Source organism: Tachypleus tridentatus, chromosome 9 (assembly GCF_004210375.1).
Source record: "Tachypleus tridentatus isolate NWPU-2018 chromosome 9, ASM421037v1, whole genome shotgun sequence".
In the NCBI taxonomy this organism is placed as follows: domain Eukaryota; kingdom Metazoa; phylum Arthropoda; class Merostomata; order Xiphosura; family Limulidae; genus Tachypleus; species Tachypleus tridentatus.
The window spans coordinates 163675516-163693742 of record NC_134833.1 but is presented as its reverse complement, the minus strand read 5'-3'; positions in this window follow the sequence as shown (position 1 = coordinate 163693742).

The following is an 18227-nucleotide window of genomic DNA, read 5'->3' as shown; positions in this document are numbered from 1 at the left end:
TGAACAGATCCCTGTACTGAAACCAAAATCATAGGACAGGAAGACTGGCAGCAAACAATATCATGTTGAAAAAGAACCATTAGACAGGTTAGGGCTGTGAACAGATCCTGTACTGAAACAAAAATCATAGGACAGGAAGACTGGCAAGCAAACAATATGTTGAAAAAAAAAACCATTAGACATGTTATGCTGTGAACAGATCCTGTACTGAAACCAAAATCATAGGACAGGGAAGACTGGCAACAAACAATATGTTGAAAAGAACCATTAGACAGGTTAGGCTGTGAACAGATCCTGTACTGAAACCAAAATCATAGGACAGGGAAGACTGGCAACAAACAATATGTTGAAAAAAAGAACCATTAGACAGGTTAGGCTGTGAACAGATCCTGTACTGAAACCAAAATCATAGGACAGGGAAGACTGGCAACAAACAATATGTTGAAAAAAAGAACCATTAGACAGGTTAGGCTGTGAACAGATCCTGTACTGAAACCAAATCATAGGACAGGGAAGACTGGCAACAAACATAATATGTTGAAAAAAGAACCATTAGATTAGGCTGTGAACAGATCCTGTACTGAAACCAAAATCATGGGACAGGGAAGACTGGCAACCAAACAATATGTTGAAAAAAAACAACCATTAGACAGGTTAGGCTGTGAACAGATCCTGTACTGAAACCAAAATCATAGGACAGGGAAGACTGGCAACAAACAATATGTTGAAAAAAAAACCATTAGACAGGTTAGGCTGTGAACAGATCCTGTACTGAAACAAAATCATAGGACAGGAAGACTGGCAACAAACAATATGTTGAAAAAAAAACCATTAGACAGGTTAGGCTGTGAACAGATCCTGTACTGAAACCAAAATCATGAGGACAGGTACTGGAAGACTGGCAACAAAACAATATGTTGAAAAAAAAAACCATTAGACAGGTTAGGCTGTGAACAGATCCTGTACTGAAACCAAAATCATAGGACAGGGAAGACTGGCAACAAACAATATGTTGAAAAAGAACCATTAGACAGGTTAGGCTGTGAACAGATCCTGTACTGAAACCAAAATCATAGGACAGGAAGACTGGCAACAAACAATATGTTGAAAAAGAACCATTAGACAGGTTAGGCTGTGAACAGATCCTGTACTGAAACCAAAATCATAGGACAGGGAAGACTGGCAACAAACAATATGTTGAAAAAGAACCATTAGACAGGTTAGGCTGTGAACAGATCCTGTACTGAAACCAAAATCATAGGACAGGGAAGACTGGCAACAAACAATATGTTGAAAAGGAACCAGACAGGTTAGAACAGGTCATTAGACAGGTTAGGCTGTGAACAGATCCTGTACTGAAACCAATATCATAGGACAGGGAAGACTGGCAACAAACAATATGTTGAAAAAGAACCATTAGACAGGTTAAGCTGTGAACAGATCCTGTACTGAAACCAAAATCATAGGACAGGGAAGACTGGCAACAAACAATATGTTGAAAAAAAGAACCATTAGACAGGTTAGGCTGTGAACAGATCCTGTACTGAAACCAAAATCATAGGACAGGGAAGACTGGCAACAAACAATATGTTGAAAAAAAAACCATTAGACAGGTTAAACCAAAATCATGGCTGTGAACAGATCCTGTACTGAAACCAAAATCATAGGACAGGGAAGACTGGCAACAAACAATATGTTGAAAAAAAAAACCATTAGACAGGTTAGGCTGTGAACAGATCCTGTATTGAAACCAAAATCATAGGACAGGGAAGACTGGCAACAAACAATATGTTGAAAAAAGAACCATTAGACAGGTTAGGCTGTGAACAGATCCTGTACTGAAACCAAAATCATAGGACAGGGAAGACTGGCAACAAACAATATGTTGAAAAAAGAACCATTAGACAGGTTAGGCTGTGAACAGATCCTGTACTGAAACCAAAATCATAGGACAGGGAAGACTGGCAACAAACAATATGTTGAAAAAAGAACCATTAGACATGTTATGCTGTGAACAGATCCTGTACTGAAACCAAAATCATAGGACAGGAAGACTGGCAACAAACAATATGTTGAAAAAAAGAACCATTAGACAGGTTAGGCTGTGAACAGATCCTGTACTGAAACCAAAATCATAGGACAGGGAAGACTGGCAACAAACAATATGTTGAAAAAGAACCATTAGACAGGTTAGGCTGTGAACAGATCCTGTACTGAAACCAAAATCATAGGACAGGGAAGACTGGCAACAAACAATATGTTGAAAAAAAACCATTAGACATGTTATGCTGTGAACAGATCCTGTACTGAAACCAAAATCATAGGACAGGGAAGACTGGCAACAAACAATATGTTGAAAAAAGAACTATTAGAACCATTAGACAAAATCATAGGTTAGGCTGTGAACAGATCCTGTACTGAAACCAAAATCATAGGACAGGGAAGACTGGCAACAAACAATATGTTGAAAAAGAACCATTAGACAGGTTAGGCTGTGAACAGATCCTGTACTGAAACCAAAATCATAGGACAGGGAAGACTGGCAACAAACAATATGTTGAAAAAAAGAACCATTAGACAGGTTAGGCTGTGAACAGATCCTGTACTGAAACCAAAATCATAGGACAGGGAAGACTGGCAACAAACAATATGTTGAAAAAAAGAACCATTAGACAGGTTAGGCTGTGAACAGATCCTGTACTGAAACCAAAATCATAGGACAGGGAAGACTGGCAACAAACAATATGTTGAAAAAGAACCATTAGACAGGTTAGGCTGTGAACAGATCCTGTACTGAAACCAAAATCATAGGACAGGGAAGACTGGCAACAAACAATATGTTGAAAAAAAGAACCATTAGACAGGTTAGGCTGTGAACAGATCCTGTACTGAAACCAAAATCATAGGACAGGGAAGACTGGCAACAAACAATATGTTGAAAAAAAGAACCATTAGACAGGTTAGGGCTGTGAACAGATCCATGAAACCAAAATCAGACAGGTTAGACTGTGAACAGATCCTGTACTGAAACCAAAATCATAGGACAGGGAAGACTGGCAACAAACAATATGTTGAAAAAAAAACCATTAGACAGGTTAGGCTGTGAACAGATCCTGTACTGAAACCAATATCATAGGACAGGGAAGACTGGCAACAAACAATATGTTGAAAAAGAACCATTAGACATGTTAGGCTGTGAACAGATCCTGTACTGAAACCAAAATCATAGGACAGGGAAGACTGGCAACAAACAATATGTTGAAAAAAGAACCATTAGACAGGTTAGGCTGTGAACAGATCCTGTACTGAAACCAAAATCATAGGACAGGGAAGACTGGCAACAAACAATATGTTGAAAAAAGAACCATTAGACAGGTTAGGCTGTGAACAGATCCTGTACTGAAACCAAAATCATAGGACAGGGAAGACTGGCAACAAACAATATGTTGAAAAAAAGAACCATTAGACAGGTTAGGCTGTGAACAGATCCTGTACTGAAACCAAAATCATAGGACAGGGAAGACTGGCAACAAACAATATGTTGAAAAAAGAACCATTAGACAGGTTAGGCTGTGAACAGATCCTGTACTGAAACCAAAATCATAGGACAGGGAAGACTGGCAACAAACAATATGTTGAAAAAGAACCATTAGACAGGTTAGGCTGTGAACAGATCCTGTACTGAAACCAAAATCATAGGACAGGGAAGACTGGCAACAAACAATATGTTGAAAAAAAGAACCATTAGACAGGTTAGGCTGTGAACAGATCCTGTACTGAAACCAAAATCATAGGACAGGGAAGACTGGCAACAAACAATATGTTGAAAAAAGAACCATTAGACAGGTTAGGCTGTGAACAGATCCTGTACTGAAACCAAAATCATAGGACAGGGAAGACTGGCAACAAACAATATGTTGAAAAAAAGAACCATTAGACAGGTTAGGCTGTGAACAGATCCTGTACTGAAACCAAAATCATAGGACAGGGAAGACTGGCAACAAACAATATGTTGAAAAAAGAACCATTAGACAGGTTAGGCTGTGAACAGATCCTGTACTGAAACCAAAATCATAGGACAGGGAAGACTGGCAACAAACAATATGTTGAAAAAGAACCATTAGACAGGTTAGGCTGTGAACAGATCCTGTACTGAAACCAAAATCATAGGACAGGGAAGACTGGCAACAAACAATATGTTGAAAAAAGAACCATTAGACAGGTTAGGCTGTGAACAGATCCTGTACTGAAACCAAAATCATAGGACAGGGAAGACTGGCAACAAACAATATGTTGAAAAAAAACCATTAGACAGGTTAGGCTGTGAACAGATCCTGTACTGAAACCAAAATCATAGGACAGGGAAGACTGGCAACAAACAATATGTTGAAAAAAAGAACCATTAGACAGGTTAGGCTGTGAACAGATCCTGTACTGAAACCAAAATCATAGGACAGGGAAGACTGGCAACAAACAATATGTTGAAAAAGAACCATTAGACAGGTTAGGCTGTGAACAGATCCTGTACTGAAACCAAAATCATAGGACAGGGAAGACTGGCAACAAACAATATGTTGAAAAAGAACCATTAGACAGGTTAGGCTGTGAACAGATCCTGTACTGAAACCAAAATCATAGGACAGGGAAGACTGGCAACAAACAATATGTTGAAAAAAAGAACCATTAGACAGGTTAGGCTGTGAACAGATCCTGTACTGAAACCAAAATCATAGGACAGGGAAGACTGGCAACAAACAATATGTTGAAAAAGAACCATTAGACAGGTTAGGCTGTGAACAGATCCTGTACTGAAACCAAAATCATAGGACAGGGAAGACTGGCAACAAACAATATGTTGAAAAAAGAACCATTAGACAGGTTAGGCTGTGAACAGATCCTGTACTGAAACCAAAATCATAGGACAGGGAAGACTGGCAACAAACAATATGTTGAAAAAAGAACCATTAGACAGGTTAGGCTGTGAACAGATCCTGTACTGAAACCAAAATCATAGGACAGGGAAGACTGGCAACAAACAATATGTTGAAAAAAGAACCATTAGACAGGTTAGGCTGTGAACAGATCCTGTACTGAAACCAAAATCATAGGACAGGGAAGACTGGCAACAAACAATATGTTGAAAAACAAACAATATGAACCATTAGACAGGTTAGGCTGTGAACAGATCCTGTACTGAAACCAAAATCATAGGACAGGGAAGACTGGCAACAAACAATATGTTGAAAAAAGAACCATTAGACAGGTTAGGCTGTGAACAGATCCTGTACTGAAACCAAAATCATAGGACAGGGAAGACTGGCAACAAACAATATGTTGAAAAAAGAACCATTAGACAGGTTAGGCTGTGAACAGATCCTGTACTGAAACCAAAATCATAGGACAGGGAAGACTGGCAACAAACAATATGTTGAAAAAAGAACCATTAGACAGGTTAGGCTGTGAACAGATCCTGTACTGAAACCAAAATCATAGGACAGGGAAGACTGGCAACAAACAATATGTTGAAAAAAGAACCATTAGACAGGTTAGGCTGTGAACAGATCCTGTACTGAAACCAAAATCATAGGACAGGGAAGACTGGCAACAAACAATATGTTGAAAAAAAAAACCATTAGACAGGTTAGGCTGTGAACAGATCCTGTACTGAAACCAAAATCATAGGACAGGGAAGACTGGCAACAAACAATATGTTGAAAAAAGAACCATTAGACAGGTTAGGCTGTGAACAGATCCTGTACTGAAACCAAAATCATAGGACAGGGAAGACTGGCAACAAACAATATGTTGAAAAAAAGAACCATTAGACAGGTTAGGCTGTGAACAGATCCTGTACTGAAACCAAAATCATAGGACAGGGAAGACTGGCAACAAACAATATGTTGAAAAAAGAACCATTAGACAGGTTAGGCTGTGAACAGATCCTGTACTGAAACCAAAATCATAGGACAGGGAAGACTGGCAACAAACAATATGTTGAAAAAAAGAACCATTAGACAGGTTAGGCTGTGAACAGATCCTGTACTGAAACCAAAATCATAGGACAGGGAAGACTGGCAACAAACAATATGTTGAAAAAAGAACCATTAGACAGGTTAGGCTGTGAACAGATCCTGTACTGAAACCAAAATCATAGGACAGGGAAGACTGGCAACAAACAATATGTTGAAAAAAGAACCATTAGACAGGTTAGGCTGTGAACAGATCCTGTACTGAAACCAAAATCATAGGACAGGGAAGACTGGCAACAAACAATATGTTGAAAAAGAACCATTAGACAGGTTAGGCTGTGAACAGATCCTGTACTGAAACCAAAATCATAGGACAGGGAAGACTGGCAACAAACAATATGTTGAAAAAAGAACCATTAGACAGGTTAGGCTGTGAACAGATCCTGTACTGAAACCAAAATCATAGGACAGGGAAGACTGGCAACAAACAATATGTTGAAAAAAGAACCATTAGACAGGTTAGGCTGTGAACAGATCCTGTACTGAAACCAAAATCATAGGACAGGGAAGACTGGCAACAAACAATATGTTGAAAAAAGAACCATTAGACAGGTTAGGCTGTGAACAGATCCTGTACTGAAACCAAAATCATAGGACAGGGAAGACTGGCAACAAACAATATGTTGAAAAAAGAACCATTAGACAGGTTAGGCTGTGAACAGATCCTGTACTGAAACCAAAATCATAGGACAGGGAAGACTGGCAACAAACAATATGTTGAAAAAAGAACCATTAGACAGGTTAGGCTGTGAACAGATCCTGTACTGAAACCAAAATCATAGGACAGGGAAGACTGGCAACAAACAATATGTTGAAAAAAGAACCATTAGACAGGTTAGGCTGTGAACAGATCCTGTACTGAAACCAAAATCATAGGACAGGGAAGACTGGCAACAAACAATATGTTGAAAAAAGAACCATTAGACAGGTTAGGCTGTGAACAGATCCTGTACTGAAACCAAAATCATAGGACAGGGAAGACTGGCAACAAACAATATGTTGAAAAAAGAACCATTAGACAGGTTAGGCTGTGAACAGATCCTGTACTGAAACCAAAATCATAGGACAGGGAAGACTGGCAACAAACAATATGTTGAAAAAGAACCATTAGACAGGTTAGGCTGTGAACAGATCCTGTACTGAAACCAAAATCATAGGACAGGGAAGACTGGCAACAAACAATATGTTGAAAAAAGAACCATTAGACAGGTTAGGCTGTGAACAGATCCTGTACTGAAACCAAAATCATAGGACAGGGAAGACTGGCAACAAACAATATGTTGAAAAAAGAACCATTAGACAGGTTAGGCTGTGAACAGATCCTGTACTGAAACCAAAATCATAGGACAGGGAAGACTGGCAACAAACAATATGTTGAAAAAGAACCATTAGACAGGTTAGGCTGTGAACAGATCCTGTACTGAAACCAAAATCATAGGACAGGGAAGACTGGCAACAAACAATATGTTGAAAAAAGAACCATTAGACAGGTTAGGCTGTGAACAGATCCTGTACTGAAACCAAAATCATAGGACAGGGAAGACTGGCAACAAACAATATGTTGAAAAAAGAACCATTAGACAGGTTAGGCTGTGAACAGATCCTGTACTGAAACCAAAATCATAGGACAGGGAAGACTGGCAACAAACAATATGTTGAAAAAAGAACCATTAGACAGGTTAGGCTGTGAACAGATCCTGTACTGAAACCAAAATCATAGGACAGGGAAGACTGGCAACAAACAATATGTTGAAAAAAGAACCATTAGACAGGTTAGGCTGTGAACAGATCCTGTACTGAAACCAAAATCATAGGACAGGGAAGACTGGCAACAAACAATATGTTGAAAAAAGAACCATTAGACAGGTTAGGCTGTGAACAGATCCTGTACTGAAACCAAAATCATAGGACAGGGAAGACTGGCAACAAACAATATGTTGAAAAAAAGAACCATTAGACAGGTTAGGCTGTGAACAGATCCTGTACTGAAACCAAAATCATAGGACAGGGAAGACTGGCAACAAACAATATGTTGAAAAAAAGAACCATTAGACAGGTTAGGCTGTGAACAGATCCTGTACTGAAACCAAAATCATAGGACAGGGAAGACTGGCAACAAACAATATGTTGAAAAAAAGAACCATTAGACAGGTTAGGCTGTGAACAGATCCTGTACTGAAACCAAAATCATAGGACAGGGAAGACTGGCAACAAACAATATGTTGAAAAAAGAACCATTAGACAGGTTAGGCTGTGAACAGATCCTGTACTGAAACCAAAATCATAGGACAGGGAAGACTGGCAACAAACAATATGTTGAAAAAAGAACCATTAGACAGGTTAGGCTGTGAACAGATCCTGTACTGAAACCAAAATCATAGGACAGGGAAGACTGGCAACAAACAATATGTTGAAAAAAAGAACCATTAGACAGGTTAGGCTGTGAACAGATCCTGTACTGAAACCAAAATCATAGGACAGGGAAGACTGGCAACAAACAATATGTTGAAAAAGAACCATTAGACAGGTTAGGCTGTGAACAGATCCTGTACTGAAACCAAAATCATAGGACAGGGAAGACTGGCAACAAACAATATGTTGAAAAAAGAACCATTAGACAGGTTAGGCTGTGAACAGATCCTGTACTGAAACCAAAATCATAGGACAGGGAAGACTGGCAACAAACAATATGTTGAAAAAAGAACCATTAGACAGGTTAGGCTGTGAACAGATCCTGTACTGAAACCAAAATCATAGGACAGGGAAGACTGGCAACAAACAATATGTTGAAAAAGAACCATTAGACAGGTTAGGCTGTGAACAGATCCTGTACTGAAACCAAAATCATAGGACAGGGAAGACTGGCAACAAACAATATGTTGAAAAAAGAACCATTAGACAGGTTAGGCTGTGAACAGATCCTGTACTGAAACCAAAATCATAGGACAGGGAAGACTGGCAACAAACAATATGTTGAAAAAAGAACCATTAGACAGGTTAGGCTGTGAACAGATCCTGTACTGAAACCAAAATCATAGGACAGGGAAGACTGGCAACAAACAATATGTTGAAAAAAGAACCATTAGACAGGTTAGGCTGTGAACAGATCCTGTACTGAAACCAAAATCATAGGACAGGGAAGACTGGCAACAAACAATATGTTGAAAAAAGAACCATTAGACAGGTTAGGCTGTGAACAGATCCTGTACTGAAACCAAAATCATAGGACAGGGAAGACTGGCAACAAACAATATGTTGAAAAAGAACCATTAGACAGGTTAGGCTGTGAACAGATCCTGTACTGAAACCAAAATCATAGGACAGGGAAGACTGGCAACAAACAATATGTTGAAAAAAGAACCATTAGACAGGTTAGGCTGTGAACAGATCCTGTACTGAAACCAAAATCATAGGACAGGGAAGACTGGCAACAAACAATATGTTGAAAAAAGAACCATTAGACAGGTTAGGCTGTGAACAGATCCTGTACTGAAACCAAAATCATAGGACAGGGAAGACTGGCAACAAACAATATGTTGAAAAAAAGAACCATTAGACAGGTTAGGCTGTGAACAGATCCTGTACTGAAACCAAAATCATAGGACAGGGAAGACTGGCAACAAACAATATGTTGAAAAAAGAACCATTAGACAGGTTAGGCTGTGAACAGATCCTGTACTGAAACCAAAATCATAGGACAGGGAAGACTGGCAACAAACAATATGTTGAAAAAAGAACCATTAGACAGGTTAGGCTGTGAACAGATCCTGTACTGAAACCAAAATCATAGGACAGGGAAGACTGGCAACAAACAATATGTTGAAAAAAAACCATTAGACAGGTTAGGCTGTGAACAGATCCTGTACTGAAACCAAAATCATAGGACAGGGAAGACTGGCAACAAACAATATGTTGAAAAAAGAACCATTAGACAGGTTAGGCTGTGAACAGATCCTGTACTGAAACCAAAATCATAGGACAGGGAAGACTGGCAACAAACAATATGTTGAAAAAAGAACCATTAGACAGGTTAGGCTGTGAACAGATCCTGTACTGAAACCAAAATCATAGGACAGGGAAGACTGGCAACAAACAATATGTTGAAAAAGAACCATTAGACAGGTTAGGCTGTGAACAGATCCTGTACTGAAACCAAAATCATAGGACAGGGAAGACTGGCAACAAACAATATGTTGAAAAAAGAACCATTAGACAGGTTAGGCTGTGAACAGATCCTGTACTGAAACCAAAATCATAGGACAGGGAAGACTGGCAACAAACAATATGTTGAAAAAAGAACCATTAGACAGGTTAGGCTGTGAACAGATCCTGTACTGAAACCAAAATCATAGGACAGGGAAGACTGGCAACAAACAATATGTTGAAAAAAGAACCATTAGACAGGTTAGGCTGTGAACAGATCCTGTACTGAAACCAAAATCATAGGACAGGGAAGACTGGCAACAAACAATATGTTGAAAAAAGAACCATTAGACAGGTTAGGCTGTGAACAGATCCTGTACTGAAACCAAAATCATAGGACAGGGAAGACTGGCAACAAACAATATGTTGAAAAAAGAACCATTAGACAGGTTAGGCTGTGAACAGATCCTGTACTGAAACCAAAATCATAGGACAGGGAAGACTGGCAACAAACAATATGTTGAAAAAAAGAACCATTAGACAGGTTAGGCTGTGAACAGATCCTGTACTGAAACCAAAATCATAGGACAGGGAAGACTGGCAACAAACAATATGTTGAAAAAAAAACCATTAGACAGGTTAGGCTGTGAACAGATCCTGTACTGAAACCAAAATCATAGGACAGGGAAGACTGGCAACAAACAATATGTTGAAAAAAAGAACCATTAGACAGGTTAGGCTGTGAACAGATCCTGTACTGAAACCAAAATCATAGGACAGGGAAGACTGGCAACAAACAATATGTTGAAAAAAGAACCATTAGACAGGTTAGGCTGTGAACAGATCCTGTACTGAAACCAAAATCATAGGACAGGGAAGACTGGCAACAAACAATATGTTGAAAAAAGAACCATTAGACAGGTTAGGCTGTGAACAGATCCTGTACTGAAACCAAAATCATAGGACAGGGAAGACTGGCAACAAACAATATGTTGAAAAAAGAACCATTAGACAGGTTAGGCTGTGAACAGATCCTGTACTGAAACCAAAATCATAGGACAGGGAAGACTGGCAACAAACAATATGTTGAAAAAAGAACCATTAGACAGGTTAGGCTGTGAACAGATCCTGTACTGAAACCAAAATCATAGGACAGGGAAGACTGGCAACAAACAATATGTTGAAAAAAGAACCATTAGACAGGTTAGGCTGTGAACAGATCCTGTACTGAAACCAAAATCATAGGACAGGGAAGACTGGCAACAAACAATATGTTGAAAAAAGAACCATTAGACAGGTTAGGCTGTGAACAGATCCTGTACTGAAACCAAAATCATAGGACAGGGAAGACTGGCAACAAACAATATGTTGAAAAAAGAACCATTAGACAGGTTAGGCTGTGAACAGATCCTGTACTGAAACCAAAATCATAGGACAGGGAAGACTGGCAACAAACAATATGTTGAAAAAAGAACCATTAGACAGGTTAGGCTGTGAACAGATCCTGTACTGAAACCAAAATCATAGGACAGGGAAGACTGGCAACAAACAATATGTTGAAAAAAGAACCATTAGACAGGTTAGGCTGTGAACAGATCCTGTACTGAAACCAAAATCATAGGACAGGGAAGACTGGCAACAAACAATATGTTGAAAAAAAGAACCATTAGAACCATTAGACAGGTTAGGCTGTGAACAGATCCTGTACTGAAACCAAAATCATAGGACAGGGAAGACTGGCAACAAACAATATGTTGAAAAAAGAACCATTAGACAGGTTAGGCTGTGAACAGATCCTGTACTGAAACCAAAATCATAGGACAGGGAAGACTGGCAACAAACAATATGTTGAAAAAAGAACCATTAGACAGGTTAGGCTGTGAACAGATCCTGTACTGAAACCAAAATCATAGGACAGGGAAGACTGGCAACAAACAATATGTTGAAAAAAAGAACCATTAGACAGGTTAGGCTGTGAACAGATCCTGTACTGAAACCAAAATCATAGGACAGGGAAGACTGGCAACAAACAATATGTTGAAAAAGAACCATTAGACAGGTTAGGCTGTGAACAGATCCTGTACTGAAACCAAAATCATAGGACAGGGAAGACTGGCAACAAACAATATGTTGAAAAAAGAACCATTAGACAGGTTAGGCTGTGAACAGATCCTGTACTGAAACCAAAATCATAGGACAGGGAAGACTGGCAACAAACAATATGTTGAAAAAAGAACCATTAGACAGGTTAGGCTGTGAACAGATCCTGTACTGAAACCAAAATCATAGGACAGGGAAGACTGGCAACAAACAATATGTTGAAAAAAGAACCATTAGACAGGTTAGGCTGTGAACAGATCCTGTACTGAAACCAAAATCATAGGACAGGGAAGACTGGCAACAAACAATATGTTGAAAAAGAACCATTAGACAGGTTAGGCTGTGAACAGATCCTGTACTGAAACCAAAATCATAGGACAGGGAAGACTGGCAACAAACAATATGTTGAAAAAAGAACCATTAGACAGGTTAGGCTGTGAACAGATCCTGTACTGAAACCAAAATCATAGGACAGGGAAGACTGGCAACAAACAATATGTTGAAAAAAGAACCATTAGACAGGTTAGGCTGTGAACAGATCCTGTACTGAAACCAAAATCATAGGACAGGGAAGACTGGCAACAAACAATATGTTGAAAAAAGAACCATTAGACAGGTTAGGCTGTGAACAGATCCTGTACTGAAACCAAAATCATAGGACAGGGAAGACTGGCAACAAACAATATGTTGAAAAAAGAACCATTAGACAGGTTAGGCTGTGAACAGATCCTGTACTGAAACCAAAATCATAGGACAGGGAAGACTGGCAACAAACAATATGTTGAAAAAAAGAACCATTAGACAGGTTAGGCTGTGAACAGATCCTGTACTGAAACCAAAATCATAGGACAGGGAAGACTGGCAACAAACAATATGTTGAAAAAAGAACCATTAGACAGGTTAGGCTGTGAACAGATCCTGTACTGAAACCAAAATCATAGGACAGGGAAGACTGGCAACAAACAATATGTTGAAAAAAGAACCATTAGACAGGTTAGGCTGTGAACAGATCCTGTACTGAAACCAAAATCATAGGACAGGGAAGACTGGCAACAAACAATATGTTGAAAAAAGAACCATTAGACAGGTTAGGCTGTGAACAGATCCTGTACTGAAACCAAAATCATAGGACAGGGAAGACTGGCAACAAACAATATGTTGAAAAAAAACCATTAGACAGGTTAGGCTGTGAACAGATCCTGTACTGAAACCAAAATCATAGGACAGGGAAGACTGGCAACAAACAATATGTTGAAAAAAGAACCATTAGACAGGTTAGGCTGTGAACAGATCCTGTACTGAAACCAAAATCATAGGACAGGGAAGACTGGCAACAAACAATATGTTGAAAAAAGAACCATTAGACAGGTTAGGCTGTGAACAGATCCTGTACTGAAACCAAAATCATAGGACAGGGAAGACTGGCAACAAACAATATGTTGAAAAAAAGAACCATTAGACAGGTTAGGCTGTGAACAGATCCTGTACTGAAACCAAAATCATAGGACAGGGAAGACTGGCAACAAACAATATGTTGAAAAAAGAACCATTAGACAGGTTAGGCTGTGAACAGATCCTGTACTGAAACCAAAATCATAGGACAGGGAAGACTGGCAACAAACAATATGTTGAAAAAAAAACCATTAGACAGGTTAGGCTGTGAACAGATCCTGTACTGAAACCAAAATCATAGGACAGGGAAGACTGGCAACAAACAATATGTTGAAAAAAGAACCATTAGACAGGTTAGGCTGTGAACAGATCCTGTACTGAAACCAAAATCATAGGACAGGGAAGACTGGCAACAAACAATATGTTGAAAAAAGAACCATTAGACAGGTTAGGCTGTGAACAGATCCTGTACTGAAACCAAAATCATAGGACAGGGAAGACTGGCAACAAACAATATGTTGAAAAAAGAACCATTAGACAGGTTAGGCTGTGAACAGATCCTGTACTGAAACCAAAATCATAGGACAGGGAAGACTGGCAACAAACAATATGTTGAAAAAAGAACCATTAGACAGGTTAGGCTGTGAACAGATCCTGTACTGAAACCAAAATCATAGGACAGGGAAGACTGGCAACAAACAATATGTTGAAAAAAGAACCATTAGACAGGTTAGGCTGTGAACAGATCCTGTACTGAAACCAAAATCATAGGACAGGGAAGACTGGCAACAAACAATATGTTGAAAAAAGAACCATTAGACAGGTTAGGCTGTGAACAGATCCTGTACTGAAACCAAAATCATAGGACAGGGAAGACTGGCAACAAACAATATGTTGAAAAAAATCATAGAACCATTAGACAGGTTAGGCTGTGAACAGATCCTGTACTGAAACCAAAATCATAGGACAGGGAAGACTGGCAACAAACAATATGTTGAAAAAAGAACCATTAGACAGGTTAGGCTGTGAACAGATCCTGTACTGAAACCAAAATCATAGGACAGGGAAGACTGGCAACAAACAATATGTTGAAAAAAGAACCATTAGACAGGTTAGGCTGTGAACAGATCCTGTACTGAAACCAAAATCATAGGACAGGGAAGACTGGCAACAAACAATATGTTGAAAAAAAGAACCATTAGACAGGTTAGGCTGTGAACAGATCCTGTACTGAAACCAAAATCATAGGACAGGGAAGACTGGCAACAAACAATATGTTGAAAAAAAGAACCATTAGACAGGTTATGGCTGTGAACAGATCCTGTACTGAAACCAAAATCATAGGACAGGGAAGACTGGCAACAAACAATATGTTGAAAAAAGAACCATTAGACAGGTTAGGCTGTGAACAGATCCTGTACTGAAACCAAAATCATAGGACAGGGAAGACTGGCAACAAACAATATGTTGAAAAAGAACCATTAGACAGGTTAGGCTGTGAACAGATCCTGTACTGAAACCAAAATCATAGGACAGGGAAGACTGGCAACAAACAATATGTTGAAAAAAGAACCATTAGACATGTTATGCTGTGAACAGATCCTGTACTGAAACCAAAATCATAGGACAGGGAAGACTGGCAACAAACAATATGTTGAAAAAAGAACCATTAGACAGGTTAGGCTGTGAACAGATCCTGTACTGAAACCAAAATCATAGGACAGGGAAGACTGGCAACAAACAATATGTTGAAAAAAGAACCATTAGACAGGTTAGGCTGTGAACAGATCCTGTACTGAAACCAAAATCATAGGACAGGGAAGACTGGCAACAAACAATATGTTGAAAAAAGAACCATTAGACAGGTTAGGCTGTGAACAGATCCTGTACTGAAACCAAAATCATAGGACAGGGAAGACTGGCAACAAACAATATGTTGAAAAAAAGAACCATTAGACAGGTTAGGCTGTGAACAGATCCTGTACTGAAACCAAAATCATAGGACAGGGAAGACTGGCAACAAACAATATGTTGAAAAAAGAACCATTAGACAGGTTAGGCTGTGAACAGATCCTGTACTGAAACCAAAATCATAGGACAGGGAAGACTGGCAACAAACAATATGTTGAAAAAAGAACCATTAGACAGGTTAGGCTGTGAACAGATCCTGTACTGAAACCAAAATCATAGGACAGGGAAGACTGGCAACAAACAATATGTTGAAAAAAGAACCATTAGACAGGTTAGGCTGTGAACAGATCCTGTACTGAAACCAAAATCATAGGACAGGGAAGACTGGCAACAAACAATATGTTGAAAAAAAGAACCATTAGACAGGTTAGGCTGTGAACAGATCCTGTACTGAAACCAAAATCATAGGACAGGGAAGACTGGCAACAAACAATATGTTGAAAAAAGAACCATTAGACAGGTTAGGCTGTGAACAGATCCTGTACTGAAACCAAAATCATAGGACAGGGAAGACTGGCAACAAACAATATGTTGAAAAAGGAACCATTAGACAGGTTAGGCTGTGAACAGATCCTGTACTGAAACCAAAATCATAGGACAGGGAAGACTGGCAACAAACAATATGTTGAAAAAAAGAACCATTAGACAGGTTAGGCTGTGAACAGATCCTGTACTGAAACCAAAATCATAGGACAGGGAAGACTGGCAACAAACAATATGTTGAAAAAAGAACCATTAGACAGGTTAGGCTGTGAACAGATCCTGTACTGAAACCAAAATCATAGGACAGGGAAGACTGGCAACAAACAATATGTTGAAAAAAGAACCATTAGACAGGTTAGGCTGTGAACAGATCCTGTACTGAAACCAAAATCATAGGACAGGGAAGACTGGCAACAAACAATATGTTGAAAAAAAACCATTAGAACCATTAGACAGGTTAGGCTGTGAACAGATCCTGTACTGAAACCAAAATCATAGGACAGGGAAGACTGGCAACAAACAATATGTTGAAAAAAGAACCATTAGACAGGTTAGGCTGTGAACAGATCCTGTACTGAAACCAAAATCATAGGACAGGGAAGACTGGCAACAAACAATATGTTGAAAAAAGAACCATTAGACAGGTTAGGCTGTGAACAGATCCTGTACTGAAACCAAAATCATAGGACAGGGAAGACTGGCAACAAACAATATGTTGAAAAAAGAACCATTAGACAGGTTAGGCTGTGAACAGATCCTGTACTGAAACCAAAATCATAGGACAGGGAAGACTGGCAACAAACAATATGTTGAAAAAAGAACCATTAGACAGGTTAGGCTGTGAACAGATCCTGTACTGAAACCAAAATCATAGGACAGGGAAGACTGGCAACAAACAATATGTTGAAAAAGAACCATTAGACAGGTTAGGCTGTGAACAGATCCTGTACTGAAACCAAAATCATAGGACAGGGAAGACTGGCAACAAACAATATGTTGAAAAAAGAACCATTAGACAGGTTAGGCTGTGAACAGATCCTGTACTGAAACCAAAATCATAGGACAGGGAAGACTGGCAACAAACAATATGTTGAAAAAAGAACCATTAGACAGGTTAGGCTGTGAACAGATCCTGTACTGAAACCAAAATCATAGGACAGGGAAGACTGGCAACAAACAATATGTTGAAAAAAGAACCATTAGACAGGTTAGGCTGTGAACAGATCCTGTACTGAAACCAAAATCATAGGACAGGGAAGACTGGCAACAAACAATATGTTGAAAAAAAGAACCATTAGACAGGTTAGGCTGTGAACAGATCCTGTACTGAAACCAAAATCATAGGACAGGGAAGACTGGCAACAAACAATATGTTGAAAAAAAATCATAGAACCATTAGACAGGTTAGGCTGTGAACAGATCCTGTACTGAAACCAAAATCATAGGACAGGGAAGACTGGCAACAAACAATATGTTGAAAAAAGAACCATTAGACAGGTTAGGCTGTGAACAGATCCTGTACTGAAACCAAAATCATAGGACAGGGAAGACTGGCAACAAACAATATGTTGAAAAAATCCTGAACCATTAGACAGGTTAGGCTGTGAACAGATCCTGTACTGAAACCAAAATCATAGGACAGGGAAGACTGGCAACAAACAATATGTTGAAAAAAGAACCATTAGACAGGTTAGGCTGTGAACAGATCCTGTACTGAAACCAAAATCATAGGACAGGGAAGACTGGCAACAAACAATATGTTGAAAAAAGAACCATTAGACAGGTTAGGCTGTGAACAGATCCTGTACTGAAACCAAAATCATAGGACAGGGAAGACTGGCAACAAACAATATGTTGAAAAAAAACCATTAGACAGGTTAGGCTGTGAACAGATCCTGTACTGAAACCAAAATCATAGGACAGGGAAGACTGGCAACAAACAATATGTTGAAAGAAAAACCATTAGACAGGTTAGGCTGTGAACAGATCCTGTACTGAAACCAAAATCATAGGACAGGGAAGACTGGCAACAAACAATATGTTGAAAAAAGAACCATTAGACAGGTTAGGCTGTGAACAGATCCTGTACTGAAACCAAAATCATAGGAC